Source organism: Megalopta genalis, chromosome 1, assembly GCF_051020955.1.
Source record: "Megalopta genalis isolate 19385.01 chromosome 1, iyMegGena1_principal, whole genome shotgun sequence".
In the NCBI taxonomy this organism is placed as follows: Eukaryota; Metazoa; Arthropoda; class Insecta; order Hymenoptera; family Halictidae; genus Megalopta; species Megalopta genalis.
Window position 1 is genome coordinate 10,422,580 of NC_135013.1, and position 16,305 is coordinate 10,438,884.

At 44.4% G+C, this 16,305-nt stretch overlaps 1 protein-coding gene across 5 annotated transcripts in view; it reads right to left on the bottom strand.

The window, feature by feature from the left end:
• The window catches only part of LOC117228856 (uncharacterized), a 502,447-nt gene that overhangs the window by 246,011 nt on the left and 240,131 nt on the right, over positions 1-16,305 (bottom strand). The window contains exon 1 of one of the 5 annotated variants that reach the window (XM_033484879.2): positions 8,038-8,148. The exons of the other annotated variants lie outside the window; for them this stretch is intronic. The gene's annotated coding sequence lies outside the window, so the exon portion shown is untranslated. Of the gene's footprint in view, positions 1-8,037; positions 8,149-16,305 lie in introns of those variants that run through there. 5 annotated transcript variants of the gene reach the window in all.

Genomic DNA, 16,305 nt, shown 5'->3' on the forward strand with positions numbered 1-16,305 from the left:
ATATTAGGGTGTCCCATAAGTTCATTCCTTTTTTCTGCTGCGAAACGATTACACGATATTTGTTGTTTAAGGTTGATTTATTGAGTTATATATGAACCGTCCCGCTCTATTACCTTCTTCCATCTTTCGGGAAGCCTCACTATGCCGTCATTTCAAGATTGTTGAAGCTTATTTGCAAAATATTGATCAATGTGCGTTTTTATTTCGCTTACGAATTTAAACCGTTTTTCACGGAGAGAATTTTTTCACGCGAAGAACAAGTAATAATCGGATGGAGCAATGTCTGGGGAGTACGGAGGATGAGGTAGAACGACCCAATCAAACTGCAATAATTTTTGTCTTACGACCAACGCAACATGCGGTTTTGCGTTGTCGCGATGAAAATTTGACGGTGTGGAACTTCGAATCGATTCGCATATCCCATCTTGATTAAACGCTTATGTACCGTTGTCCTGGGTATGTTAGTGGCATCCGCTATCTCGCGCACACTATATCGCGGATTTTCAGCGAGCATATCTTTGTTAAGGTCCGCGTACGTCGTTGTTGGACGGCCGCCGCGGTTTTCATCTTTCAAATCATAATTGCCAGCTCTAAATCTCTTAACCCTCTATGGGCCGAATTTTTTTCTTAAATATAAAAAGATTTATGCAACGGAAAATCTATTATTATAAACCTATATGTGCTAATTAAAAAAATATTTAACAGTTTAAACAACTTTATTATAATTAATTCAATTTGTAACTATGAAGTAACAACGGCTCACAATGTTTCCACTTCTGTGCATAAATGTTTAGGCGTGAAATTCCATAAAACAGTTTGAATTTGGCGTTAAACATAGATGTACGTTGCATTTGGAACATTTTATTTTTGGAACTCCTTTATAGCCCGGCTTTTTGCAGCGCCCTCTGTTGTCCGAAAAAATTGGCCAATGTGCTGCTTCATCTTTTCGCACGTTTTATCATCGCTGTCAATAATATTTATGCGTCGTCTGCTAAATGCTAATGCTAATAAATCTATTACCGCTAATGCGTCTAATTCTAATTTCTCTTTTATTTTTATATGATTTTGTATCCATATTTTGGGGGTATTTGATATATAAAGTTGAAAATAGAAGAAAGCACAACTGTTATCCTAAATACACTCGAATCTACCGCAATATCCGAATGTAACCTGAAAGTTACAAAACTGTATCGTATACAAATAGTAACAAAATGATTATACTGAGATGCAAATAAATAAATTGTTATTGATATACGAACCCAGAGCTATTATATACGCTTTTCTTAATTTAGTAAACACCGACAAAAGCACAAATAATCTCAATTGCACAAGATGGTCCCTTTGGTTTCTAGTTCCAGACAACTTGCAAGGTATTTATTTTGACATTTCTGGTTGCTGGTGCTGCCAACCGTCGTCAATATTGTTATCGGTTATTTCGGAGGCATTATATAATTAAGACGTATACATCGTCTTGTGAAAAAAGCTAAAACTATTTGATATAATGTGGATATATTAGCTTGTGACTTGAAAGTTACATCGGCCCATAGAGGGTTAAACCAATCGCGGACTGTCCTAATAGTCGTAGAACCATCACCGTAAACGGTACAAATCTCGTTTGCAGTGTCCTTTGCCCTATCACTTTTTTATAAAGCAATGAAGCATAACACGCCGCAAATGCTTCTTTTGGCTGCCAATATTGAACGGCGTAGAAACAATTTTATAAGGAACTTTGTCATCAACGAAACGTACTCTAACACGTTGACTGCCGCGTCACCCGAATTCTTATAAAAATGGTTTATTAAAAAAATTATTCGCGGTGTATAACATTAAAACATTCTCTGCAAAGTTGAGGTTGATCAGGACAGCCTGGACAAAAAGTTGTTGGTTTTTTCAGATTTGCTCGTGCCTCTGATCGGTCCATTTCGTATCTTTTATTTGGACTGTAGCTTCCTCGGTATCATCAACATTTCTTTCTTCTTCCATGACCAATTCTCGTAAAATCTCGTCAATAGTATCTTCATAACATTCATTATCGCTAAGATTGCATTTATCAGTATCCGAATCAGAATCTGACGATGTAATTTTATTTATGCTTCTCCTTCCGGGCAATCCGATCTCTTTCCATTATTAAAAAAAAAATAAGGGCAGAGATTTTAAGTTATACCATTCGGTACTCGGCAAAGATTCCAACTGTTCATGCAGGAACAGAAACAGACATGAATTAACAGCGCACGCTTCCTATAGCAGCACGGCTGGCCTGTAGGAGATTTTGTTGTAAATACGCGTGGCAGTCAACTTGTTAATCGCGATTAACGATTGACAGCCGCGATTCGATCGTCGAGTAGTCATCTTTCGCCGGGCCTCTGCCTCTGGGTTACGCGCGAGGGGTGGCAAATTCGCGGCGCGGAAAGAACTTATGGGACACCCTAATATTATAAGCGGACGGATGGCGAAACGTCAGCAACTAAACAATCGAATATTTACGGCGCGATGCGGCGCGCCAATTCTCGGCGTCGGTCGCGGCTTCGTGTGTGATCGCGTTAATTGTGAAATAATTGTATATACCGCGCGATCCCATTTACGGAGGAACGCGACTCGTTAGCGCTCGTACACTGGAACCCATGCACGAATGATAATTAGCTGGACGTACAAAGCCGGGGGGAGAGTACAGCTACGTCGCCCGGATCCTCTCTCGATGCGTTCTTGTAATAAGGGCGGCCGGGTAAGCCAGGTTCCGTGTCGAGGTCGGCCCATTCTTCCGCCGTGGAAATCGGAACGGTGTTTGGTGCTTCGAATTCATTTGTTTTCGGGGCCAACTTGTTAACCCTCTTCCAACGGGCTTGCCGCTGCGCGCTCTCTCTCTCTCTCTCTCTCTCTCTCTCTCTCTCTCTCTCTCTCTCTCTCTCTCTCTCTCTCTCTCTCTCTCTCTCTATCGCCCGGCCTCGCGCGCGTCTGTGTTCGGCGAGCGTGTTGCGGCCGCGGATAGCTGTAGTCGTTGTCATTCCGAATAGGAAACTCGATCCGCTCGTTCCCGAACGCGTGCACCCTGCGAATCCACACCTTTTCGGCTATTCTACTCCGTAACTGCGGCGGGGAGAAGATCGATTTTCTTTTTCTCTTTTTCGAGAACTCGAAACGGCTCCCCAAAATCGCAGCGCCGTCTCTTATCAATTTTTGCGAGTCGAAGATGGTATAACAATATTATTTACTCTTTCTTCTCTATGTCTTTTTCTTTTATATTTCAATTTTTATATTTTATGTCTCAGCCGTTTTTGCCGTAATTGCATAAAATCCGCGGTTTAATGATTATGTCTGCACTGTGTTTCCGATCATGTATGCTAAATATACGCTAATTTAGGAAGAATATTCGCATTTTGGAGTTATAAAATATTCTTATGTGCAAATAGAGTAAATGAGTACAATATAATATAATAATATATAATATAATATATATAATATAATATAATAATAAATATATGAATATATAATATAATATATATAATATAATATAATAATAAATATATGAATATATAATATAATATAATAATAAACACAATATAATATAATTGTAAACAAAACCACAGAGAAAACAAAATGTTACGTGGAAAAAAGTTCCCGATCGATATAAATATTGGAAAAAAGTTTCCGATCATTAAGTTATTAATATCTTGTTAAATTACCACGTGCTCGTACGACGCTTTTAATGCGTCGGGACATCGACCTTGCTAAGTTTTCGCAATCCCTAGGCGAAATTTCTTTCCACGACGATTTTATCGCACGTCGAAGTTCCTCTTTAGTTTTTGGTTTTCTCTCGTGAATCAGTTTCCTTAATTTTGCCCGCATGTTCACGATTGGGTTCAAATCGTGGCTGTTCGCAGGCAACTTCAATCTTTTAATACGATTTTGCTCTAAATAGACTTTTACCAATTTGCCGCGGTGACAGCTGGCGTTGTCGTCTTGGAAAATGAAATCTGAAGAATCTCCGAACCGCTCTTCTATACTTGGAATTAAGAAATCTTCTGAAATATTAATATATGTTCCTGCGTTCACGTTCTGGTATACAACGCATAGTTCTCCCACTCCCTTTTTCGTTACACAACTCCGTATCGTATAAGATCGCGGATATTTTTGTTTACAATTAGTGCAATCTGCATTAAATTTTTTGTCAGATCTCCGGCAAACGAATGTTTCTTCGTCATTCCCTGCTCCGAGACGAACGCGAGACTCGTCGCTAAATATTACTTTACACCAGTCCTCCACAGTCCAATTTGCATGTTCCTTACACCACTTTGAGCCTTTCTTCTCGTATTCCTTTGCGAGCAAAGGTTTTGTTTCTGCCTTCCGGAATGAGAAGCCCGTTTCATTTAATCGATTTTTGGACAGCACGGTCACGGACGCTCGAGGTCTACCGTTCGTTTGTTCGTTTTGACGTAGCTCGCCTCGTATTTTTAACAATTGCGCGCAATTTTCTATCGTCTTTTCTACTCGTTGCACGAGAACGACCACTTTTCTTACGGTCAGATACACAGCCTGCTTCGTTGTACTTCTTTTTTAATGTCACTTATCGTACCCCGACCACATCCTATAATTTCTGCGACTTTTCTTCGACTGTTACCTTGCTCGAGAAGTTCGATTACTCTCAACTTTAAATCGTTCGAATACAACTTACACGATGGCATACACATTGCACGCATCCGTCTTGCTCATCCACCGACTGAAATGTTTTGTATTTCAGATGCCTCGGCGGGAAAAGCGTTTGTTTACATTTTCACAGGCACGAGTTGTGTTTACGTTCGCTTCCTCCGCTCGAGACATTCGTAGAGCTAGTTATTCGAACCGTGATCGGTAACCATTTTCCAACATTTCTGCCGATCGGAAACTTTTCTCCGCACAACATTTTGCTTTCTCTGCGGATTCTCTTCGATAATAAATGAAAAATTGCGTCCTTCCGTATTTATTTGCTTTATTTAAATCCCGCCTGTGTTCTCTATTCCGCATAAAAGGAAAAACATTTTACAACTCTGAAACGCGAATATTCTTCGTAAATTTTGCGTAAGTGCATACGATCGGAAACTTTTTGCCGCGAACAATATTTCGTAGCCGAGAATCGCGAAAACAGTTCTCAAAGATGACGACAAATTGTATATCCAAACGTTCCGTCCATTTTGTTCGTGAAGACGCTCTTTGTCCGCCGATAACCGTGATCGGAAACTTTTCTTCCAGCATTTTTACTGATTGAAGACTTTCTTCCGCACAACATTTTGCTTTCTCCGCGGATTCTTTTCGATAACAACTGAAAAACTGCGCTATTTTGCATTTATTTGCTTTACTTAAATCCCGTCTACGTTCTCCATTCGTCTTATTTGTATAAAAAAAGAAACACTTTACAACTCTGAAACGCGACTATTCTTTGTAAATTTTGCATAAGCGTATATACGATCGGAAACTTTTTTTTTACCAGGGATCGTAGTTTTTATCCGCGGCTAAGAATTGCGGCGGGATCTCGATTAAATTTGGGCTGGCCGGGTTTCGGTGGAGCTGCTCCACCATATTTTGCAATGGGACCACGAATCCCCTCTTATCTGCATACTTGAAAAGTTATGGCTTAAAGGGATCTGCAGGAAATTTTGCATAATTACTCTCGAGAAGGTAACTAGATCCCGGGTTCCTACGGGGAATATAGGGCACCATAAAGCCTAGACCCTTTCGGTGATACGGTCTCCTCGCGGCGGCTCCGGTTCAGCGTCTTCTGTGCGAGCCTGACCGAAGCAGCGAGATTAGGAATATAATTGTCAAGGTTCCTCTCGTTGCAACGAAGGGTGAGCACCGGTTCGGAAGATCGTCGGAAAAATCTCTCGGCATCGAGGGACACGCGGCTCCGAGCAGACGTTTTTCTCGGCGAAGTGGCATTGGCACAGATGTTAACGATTCACCGCCGATTCGGCAGGTTCGTTCGCGTTAACGCGAACAATCGGAAGAAGGGAACGGACCGGTTCTGATTGTCAAAGACCGTGTAAAGTAATGTCTCTCTAATCGGCGCTCAGACTGTCCACAAAAATGGACAATTTGGGAAGAGGAGACACGATTAGTCGTGCCTTGCGGTTCGTTTTTATAGTTACGAATTGTCAAGAATTATAAAAACCAGCTGCGAGGCTCGAATAATCGTGTCTCCCCTTCTCAAATTGCTAATTTCTGTTCCCAAGCTGAACGTCAATTAGAGAGAATTTACTGTACAGTAATGTCTCTCAAATTGATGCTTAGATTGTCCACAATTTGGGAAGGGGAGATACGATTGTTCGAGCCTCGCGGCTCGTTCTTATAGTTACAGCGATATTTTTCTAATTCGTGCTCAGATTGCGCACAAAAATGGATAATTTAGTTTTTTTATGGATAGTTGTTGACTATAAATAATAATAATCGGTAACTATAAATAATAATAATCGAATTTTGAATCGACCATTTTCATGCGCAATTTGAGTGCGAATTAGGGAGAAATTACTGTATCGACAATCGGCGACTATAAAAACGAGCTACGGAGCTGAAATAATCGTTTCTCCTCTTCCCAAATTGTCCATTTTTGTGCGCAATCCGAGTGCGAATTATCGAGAAATTACTATAACTATAAGAACGGCGACTATAGAAAACGAACCGTGAAGTTCGAATAATCGCATCTCCTCTTCCAAAATTGTCCATTTTTGTGCACAATCTGAGCGTCAGTTAGGGAGACATTACTGTATTACTAGCGGCGCAGTCGCGGTCGCGATGTTCTCCGTCGAGAATTCAATTAGAAGAGTTCGCTGTTTCCGCGGCCGCGCGGCGAAATTAATTATCACCGCGAACGGGACGGCGGGTCGCCTTTGACGGCCGGGGAATTTAACGATGCCGTGGGGCTCGGCCGGAAAAAGAGCGGGCCGCGCGCGACCGGCCGAAGCGAAAACCCGTTCCGCCGCCGGTAAGTAACGCGGTAATTTGTTGAAACACGTAAAGGGCCGGCCGGTCCCGATGGAAACTCATTTCTCCGTTCGCGGGTATCAATCGCGTCGCGGTTGCGTCCGTGCGCCGTGCACACGCCGTGCAAAATCTGCTCGCCCAAGTGCGACCAGCGAATGCAACAGCGAATGCGACGCGCGCGAACTGTCGCTGGTATCCGATGTACAGCGATTTCTCCCTAATTCGCGCTTAGATTGTGCACAAAAATTGCATCTCGTTGACAATCTAGTCGCAATATATCGTTGACAATCGATAACTACAGGGTGCCCAAAAATGTCTCGCAATCCGAAAATGGCGGGTTCCTCGGATCATTTGAAACAACTTCTTCCTTTAGAAAAATTTTCTCCGAGACACCGTTAACGAGTTATTAACGAAAAACAGTGACCAATGACAGGCGAACTCGACTGGCGCGAGGCGGCCGAGCCGACGGCGCCAGCGGTCGAGCGGTCGAATCCCAGCTCAACCAGCGCGAGGCGGCCGAGCCAACGGCGCCAGCGGTCGAGGCGGTCGAATTCTAGCTCAGCTGGCGCGAGGCGACCGAGCTGGGCCACCTCGCGTCAATCGTACTCGATTCTTATTGGTCACTGTTTTTCGTTGATAACTCGTTAACAGTGACTCGGAGAAAATTTTTGTAAAGGAAGAAGTTGCTTCAAATGATCCAAGGTACCCGCCATTTCCGGATTGCGAGACATTTTTGGGACACAGCTGTAGAACAGCTGCTTTCAGCGCTCCGTAAATCTAGTTGAAAATAATGCATCCAATCTCCTCGAATTCTCTACAAATCCATCTACGATTCTCTGCAAAATCCGCAGTCTAAGTCACTGTTGGGACTGATAATAAGAGTCCGCTGCATTGTTTTCGAGGCGCGTAACACGGTTTCAATTTCAGATACCCGTCGACTGTTTTCGCTTGGAAAAACGATAGAGCACGACGATGTCTGACAATGGGAGCGAATATTATCGGAGAAGAGTAGTATGGCCATTCGATTTTTTCAAACATAAATATTGATGGGAGAGAAGAAAATGGGACATAACCTTGTTGGTGTACCTAATATTTGACTTTTAGATGTCGTTTTCGTTCTTCGGGACACCTATTTAACCAAGCAGCGGCTTCGCAAACAGCACTAGGCGTCCTCCGGCATTTTTCTAACGAGGTTTCTACTTGACCGAAAACCTTACTTACCTAAAACAAAAATTAGAAAACGTATGAATTAGTTCTTCAAGAATTGCTCCACAACATGATATAATCTTAGAAGAAATGAAGAGGATAAGAGAAGTCGTATAAGAGATAACACAAACACAAATTCGAGTGATTGAATGGGTAATTTCTAAAGAATTAAGAATTTCTAAAGAATTAAGAATTTCTAAAGAATTAAGAATTAATTTGAGATTGAGCTGGGATTCGACCGCTCGACCGCTGGCGCCGTTGGCTAGGTCGCCTCGCATCAGCCGTACTCGATTCTTATTGGTCACTGTTTTTTGTTAATAACTCGTTAACGGTGCCTCGGAGAAAATTTTTGTAAAGAAAGAATCTGCTTCGAATGATCCGAGGAACCCGCCATTTCCGGATTGCGAGACACTTTTGCGACACCCTGTATAACTTTCTCTATACTATCCTCTTCTCAAGTTGTCCATTTTTGCGCAAAATCTGAGCGCGAATTAGAGAGAATTTCCTGTAACTGTTCGCGAGTCGCGAAAGCTGAAATATTAATCCCTTGTTTCGTAATTTCTCTCGCCACTGTACCGATCACAATTCCTTTGTCGTTCATTGTTTTCTATCGGAGAAAGGAAATTTATTGATTCGCTGCCGGAAGCCAACAAATAAATAACGTCTCGAAGGTTTCCTTTGCAGCGAGCGACGCAGTTTGCGATCGTTCGCGTCCAGCAAGCTTGTACAAAAATGGAAACGATTTTCAGGACAACGCAATGTACAGTCGCTCGCGAAAGTGTTCGCACATCGTCCGAAACGTAGCAAGCAATTTTTAAAACTGCGCTAAACGACTTGAAGTTTTTTTAGGTGATAGATGAACTAGTCTGCCGGACAACGATTAAAATATCTTCTTTTTTTTTAATTATGCTATCACCTTTGTTTTGATAAAATACACCGTGCTCGAATGCGCATAGAAATCAAAATTCATCGTATTCCCTTATAAAATGTAATAAAAACGTCGTCGAAGAAGAGCTACGTGTTACGATTTCAAGTAATGATATTCACAAAATTAATTCGATGTTCTTTACGTGAAGCTACAAAATCGTGGACGTCGCGCATCTGCGACGCTGCTAATGAATGCGTTAATAAAGTTTTCTGTGCGAATCCTACTTTTTCAGCCGTTCGGATTTCAATGACACAAAACCAACCCCTTACTTTCCTATGTATAGCACACGATGTCGTTTTTTACAAGAATCTTTCTGGAACGTATCAACCATCTGATAATTAATTTTTGTAGCACAATTTTGTACAGCATACTCAGTCGTACTTCAGATAGTTAACCGTTCCACGGTTACGTCGAAGTTATTTCTTTTACACGAATCTTTCTGGAACGTATCAACCATCTGATAATGAATTTCTGTAGCACAATTTTTTACAGCGTACTCGGTCGTACTTCAGTTAATCGTTCCGCGGTTCTTTCTTTTTTTCTAAATCCGCCGGATCATCCCCGTCGCGAGTACATCAAATACGCAGCCGCGGTCGCCGCAAATAGAACGGAAATTATTTAAAACTTGACCCAATAACGAGAGAAGGCGGCCTCCTCTCGGAGGCGGTTAAAAATCGGAGGAATTAACAGGCGGACGAGGGAAAAACCGCGTTCCCACCGCGACAAGGCAGCCGCCGGTCCGTCCAATCCCTGAAGTGGTCAGATCGAATCGCGGCCGGAACAGAAATATGGAGAGCTCGGCAACGAGGGCGCGTGCGATTCGAAAAAAAAAAAACAAAAAACCAAAAAAGGAAAAAAAGGGTGAAGCGCACCGCGCTCTCTCGAAGATGCGGCGCGGATGCGCGTTTCCCGGGCGCGCCCCGTGAGCCGAACAAATTGCGGGCTCTCGAACAATTTCGACCTTTTCGAATCGATCCCGTTGTTGCGCCACTGCACGATCACTTTCGTCCATCGTGCCCCCCCGCGCTCCCCCGTCCCCCCTGTCTTCCCATCGGGCGCCGATCCCCGCCGTTCTGTCTCCGGCCGTCCAAGCCGCCCCTTTTATCAGAACCCGTGTCGGTGCATCTCCATCGCGGTGAATGGGCAGCCTCGCCCGCGCTTCTCCCTCGATTCCCGTCGATATTCACCTGCCGGTCGGTTGCATACCTTGGCCTATCGCCCGTAGGCGGCTCGTTTTTAATGCCAGGAGCGTCGCCGGCCTCGTACAAACCTTATGATTTTACGGGCCGGCGAGGCTTTCCCTTCGATATTTACGGACGTCTTTTCAACGGTTTTCGGGCCGGGCCGGGTCGGGCCGGGTCGGGCCGACCCTCTCGCTTTTAAAATGCACGATATACCGCCGCGTCCGCTCGTAAAAACCGACGTTACGCGCGCCGCCTGTGTTCGGCTCCGCTCATTGGCCACGAATTAGTCGCCACCGAACCGGCGCTGCCGCCCTGCCGGCGCTAATTAAAATGATCCCGGAGCGGAAGGCGTTCCCTTGGACGGGCACCCTCTCCTGTCCGGCCGAATTTGCCACCCCTCGCGCGTAACCCAGAGGCAGAGGCCCGGCGAAAGATGACTACTCGACGATCGAATCGCGGCTGTCAATCGTTAATCGCGATTAACACGTTGACTGCCACGCGTATTTACAACAAAATCTCCTACAGGCCAGCCGTGCCGCTATAGGAAGCGTGCGCTGTTAATTCATGTCTGTTTCTGTTCCTGCATGAACAGTTGGAATCTTTGCCGAGTACCGAATGGTATAACTTAAAATCTCTGCCCTTATTTGTTTTCAATAATGAAAAGAGATCGGATTGCCCGGAAGGAGAAGCATAAATAAAATTACATCGTCAGATTCTGATTCGGATACTGATAAATGCAATCTTAGCGATAATGAATGTTATGAAGATACTATTGACGAGATTTTACGAGAATTGGTCATGGAAGAAGAAAGAAATGTTGATGATACCGAGGGAGCTACAGTCCAAATAAAAGATACGAAATGGACCGATCAGAGGCACGAGCAAATCTGAAAAAACCAACTTTTTGTCCAAGCTGTCCTGATCAACCTCAACTTTGCAGAGAATGTTTTAATGTTATACACTGCGAATAATTTTTTTAATAAACTATTTTTATAAGAATTCAATAGTTTCATTACCTCCTGTAGAATATTTGTCGAAATATTTTCGGAAATCCTTTGTAAGTAGTCAAATCAGAGTTACGGGTGACGTGGCCTGATGAGAACTTTTGCTGTCACCCGAATACGGGTGACGCGGCAGTCAACGTGTTAAATGATTACGTTCGTTTCGATAGTAAATCTATCGAGGGATTAGACGAAATTAATCCTTTCGGTACGAGCGCGTTGTCCGCCGTGACACTCCCACTGTTCGGGGTGCCGTGTCGAAAATGCGCACATAACGCAGGTTCGGTCCACTTTTGTACGAAAATTTTCTTAAGCGTTAAGCGATGGCTGTGCTTAATCCGTTTTAAATTCTTTTGTCTCCTGTAAACATTCTGTAAAGGGCCTACAATATGTTCAAATCTATGAACAAGTTTCGAAGAAAAATGTAACCTGAAATTTTTGAAATCAATTCAGATCAAACGACAATTATACCTGTAGTTGTTTTTTCGGAATTCTTGTAAGAAAAGACTTTATCCGTTTGGGTCCCAGAGAGATTATTCAGAAAACACGGTCGAAAAATGCGTGATAGCGCTGCTTGGGACTCAAACGGTTATTAAAATAATTTCTAATATGTCAGAAATATGGCTTACATGGATGCAAGATGTATTCGGCACTCGTCCATATTGGTCATCAGATGGATGCTCGGCCACACATATGACCAGATGGATGCCGGATATATCCGGCGCTCGTACCGAAAGGGTTAACACGAATTGCCACGTAAGAATTACGAGAGATACATAGAATTTATTGGAATATTTTTCACAATTTTTAGAATAGCACGTGTCTGATTAAAGAAACGTGATGGACAATTTTTAACGCTTCGTGTAATTTCGTTGATACGAAAGCGTGTCGCGTTTGAACGAAATTTGAAGAAAATCAAATATATGAAGTGCAATTGATTTGTAGACTGCTGATTTCATGCGTTTGTGACGGAAATTTTTCAAGTCGTATGCAAAGTAGTGAAAATGTTTCAAGAATATAAAAACACACTGTTTTATAATTTTCGTTTCATTTTTATTACTTTCATCGTTATAAACAGGCAATGCGTTTACTATATGATGCAACTGATAAACTAATAATCTTGGCATTGCTTTCGTCGACGGAATTTCTGGAAGACAACACGAAATGATTTGTTTCGGTGTGGGTCAGGTAAGAAAAACCGCGGAGCTACAAGATACGTGATAGGTACAGTAATTTTTCCCTAATTCGCGCTTAGATTGCGCACAAAAATGGACAATTTGGGAAGAGGAGATGCGATTATTCCAGCCTTGCTAGGGAAAAATTACTGTACTAAGTACGTGACCGTCGAATCGTGGCATGTGGCCTGCGAATTACCTTCGAATCGTGGTATGTGGCCCTTGAATTGCCTTCGAATAGTAGCATGTGGCCTGCGAATTGCCTTCGAATCGTGGTATGTGACCTCCGAATTGTCCTCGAATAGTGGCAAGTGGTCTCTGAATTGCCTTCGAATAGTGGCATATGGTCTCCGAATTGCCCTCGAATAGTGGCAAGTGGCCTCCGAATTGCCCACGAATAGTGGCATGTGGTCTCTGAATTGCCTTCGAATAGTGGCATATGGTCTCCGAATTGCCCTCGAATAGTGGCAAGTGGCCTCCGAATTGCCCACGAATAGTGGCATGTGGTCTCTGAATTGCCTTCGAATAGTGGCATATGGTCTCCGAATTGCCCTCGAATAGTGGCAAGTGGCCTCCGAATTGCCCACGAATAGTGGCATGTGGTCTCTGAATTGCCTTCGAATAGTGGCATATGGTCTCCGAATTGCCCTCGAATAGTGGCAAGTGGCCTCCGAATTGCCCACGAATAGTGGCATGTGGTCTCTGAATTGCCTTCGAATAGTGGCATATGGTCTCCGAATTGCCCTCGAATAGTGGCAAGTGGCCTCCGAATTGCCCACGAATAGTGGCAAGTGGCCTCCGAATTGCCCACGAATAGTGGCATGTGGTCTCTGAATTGCCTTCGAATAGTGGCATATGGTCTCCGAATTGCCCTCGAATAGTGGCAAGTGGCCTCCGAATTGCCCACGAATAGTGGCATGTGGTCTCTGAATTGCCTTCGAATAGTGGTATATGGTCTCCGAATTGCCCTCGAATAGTGGCAAGTGGCCTCCGAATTGCCCTCAAATAGTGGCATGTGGTCTTCGAATTGCCTTCAAATCGCATCACGTGGCCTCCGAATTGCCTTCGAATCGTGGCAAAAAGTTAGAAATAAAAAACTTAAGTTATTATTTTTATTCCAGCATTGCTATATATTTTTTGGCGACTGTTTTCCAGAAAAAGGCAAGACCCGCGAAGCCCGAAAGATCAGATCCGCCGGTTTCGATTCCGACCACCGAACATTCCCCGAGAGAAATTACCGTATTTCCGAAAGTGTTGCGCGAAAACATCTTCCGTGGTCGGTCGCCCAGCTTACACGCCGAGTCCTCGAACAAAGAACAACACGCGCGCAAGATAAATGTTCGCAAAAAAAAAACAAAAAAGAATGTGGGACACGTCGATGGCCGTGTAAACCCGACAATCGATTGACCGCGCGTAGATATTTATTAGCGAAGAGTTCTGGGATCGGTTTGGACGGCGCGCGCGCGCGCGCGAGGGACTTTATTGTTAACCGGGGTCAGGGGTCCGGAGCATTTTTCGTTCCCGATAATTTATTCGTTGTTTTCGGGACTGAATGGAGGCGACCAACAATGGTGGTCGAACAGCGGCCGAGGCGAAAAAATTTGCCGGTGGCTGCGAATGCTCGGAGGTCCCTCCTCGCTTGCGGATCCGCAGAAAGCGAGTTAGCACGGATCGGCGACGGTAGACCTCGTCGTCGGCGAGACAAAGACCGGAGAGCCTAGGACACCGGGAGAGAGAGAGAGAGAGAGAGAGAGAGAGAGAGAAGGCGACGGGGTGAGAGGGAAACCCGAAGAACGAGAAATTCTCGCGCGGGTGGAAGAAGGACGGGAAAGGTGAATCGTGGATCCCGATTATTCAGCATCGACGACATTTGCAATCGACATTCTCTTCCTTTCGCCGCTCATTATTTCTGCAGCTCCATCCACATGGCCTCTCCGTCATCTCCCCCTCGACGCTCTGCCCTCGCTTCGCTCTTCGTGCAGTCGCTCCGCTTTCTCTCTCTCGCTCTCTTTGCTCACCGCGCATTCACTCCTCTCCCTTCGCTCTCCGTGCATTCTCTTCTCGCGCTATCTCTCTCTCTCTCTCTCTCTTCGCTCTACGTGCATTCTCGCCTCTCTCTCACTCTCTTCTTTCTCTCTCTCTCTCTTTTGCTCGCTCTCTCTCTCCTTTGCTTGCTTACTCTCTCCTCTCTCTCTCTCTCTTTTGCTCCTTTACTTTCTCCTCTCACTGGCTCTCTCTCTTTTGCTCGCTCTCTTTTGCTCGCTTGCTCTTTCTCTCTTTTTTGTTCGCTTACTCTCTCCTCTCTCTCTCGCTCTCTCTCTTTTGCTCGCTTGCTCTCTCGCTCTTTTGCTCGCTTACTCTCTCCTCTCTCTCTCTCTCGCTTTCTCTCTTTTGCTCGCTTGCTCTCTCTCGCTCTCTCTCTTCGCTCTCCGTGCATTCTCCCCTCTCTCTCACTCTCTTTCTCTCTCTCTCCTTTCTTTTCTCTTCTTCCTCTCTCTCTCTCACTCCTTTTCCCTCAATCTCTAATCTCTCTCACTCTTTCTCTCAATCTCTTCTCTCTCTCTCTCTCACTCCTTTTCCCTCAATCTCTAATCTCTCTCACTCTCTTTCTCTCAATCTCTTCTCTCTCTCTCTCTCTCTCTCTCTCTCTCTTTCGCTCGCTCTACCTCTGCCTAGTCGCCGCCAGTCGCTCCTCCGAAAGGGGAAAACGAGATGTGACGAGAAGGAGAGGACGCGAGACGAGGCGGCGGAGTCGAGGGCGCATCTCCGGGACCCGACCACCGCCACCAATTAACCATCCTTCTCCTACCAGCGCGTCGCGAACCGCTGAAAGCAAGGTGGACTCCGGCGGAGAGACTCCGGCAAAGAGAAAGAGCGAGACTCCAGAAGAGATAGAGGGAGAGAGAGAGCGAGAGAGAGACTCCGGAACTCCGGGACTCCGGGATTGTATGTTCTGCAAACGCGGGACTCCGCGGGCTCGAGACAAATCCGTGTAATTGGTATTAAACAAAGGGAAGGAAAGAAAGATGAGGAGAAGTCGAGTGGATGGGGCTGTTCGGGTGGCGACCGGGCTCGCTGAATGGTCGTTAGGTTTTGTAGGAACGTCGGCTCCTACGAAAGAGCCGTTTTCCTCCTCCGATTTCAAAGGCCGAAACGGTTTTTATTAGGTTCTTGCCCGCGAAATCTTCCCGACCGCTTTCCCCTCCCTTCGCCGGTTTTTCATGCAGCCCCTCCTCCCGCCCGCTTTGCTTAATAAGATAATATTTTATCGTTGGTGTTGCGCGTTTAGCGCGAAAAATGCGGATACCGAGTGCCAAATGCCAGAAAATGGACAGTCGTCGGTGTGTCGCAAGACGGATGAATCGGGATTTCAATTGTTGCAGGTGCGCACGTTGCTTGTTCGCACGACTGGTGCCTTTTTATTTGTGTGGTTCGTTTCGTTTTGAAATCTACGGGTGCATGTTCCACTTTCTTAACACACCGACGGTGTACGAAACGTACGAAACGTGGTGCTGTATTTTTCATACGTTCATGCGAAAATCGGGTTAGAATCTTAACAATTTGCACTGTGATTTTTGTCGCAGTTGTGCCGATTTGCATTTTTTTGCAATTGATAATTTCGCTGATACAACGCGTGTGACAATTTTTGTTCATTTTCTTGTCACATCTTTTGCTTTTTCATTCCTGGACATCCACTTCAGCAGAAAAATGAAATCTTATTTCAATTTAGAAGGAATGAATAACATTCATATTTATTGGATCGTTTATGAAATCTTCGTCGCGAGTCTGACTCATTGTCATAGTACAAGAGATTAATAACATTGACATTGTGACATTAATTTTATAATATTAACATATAC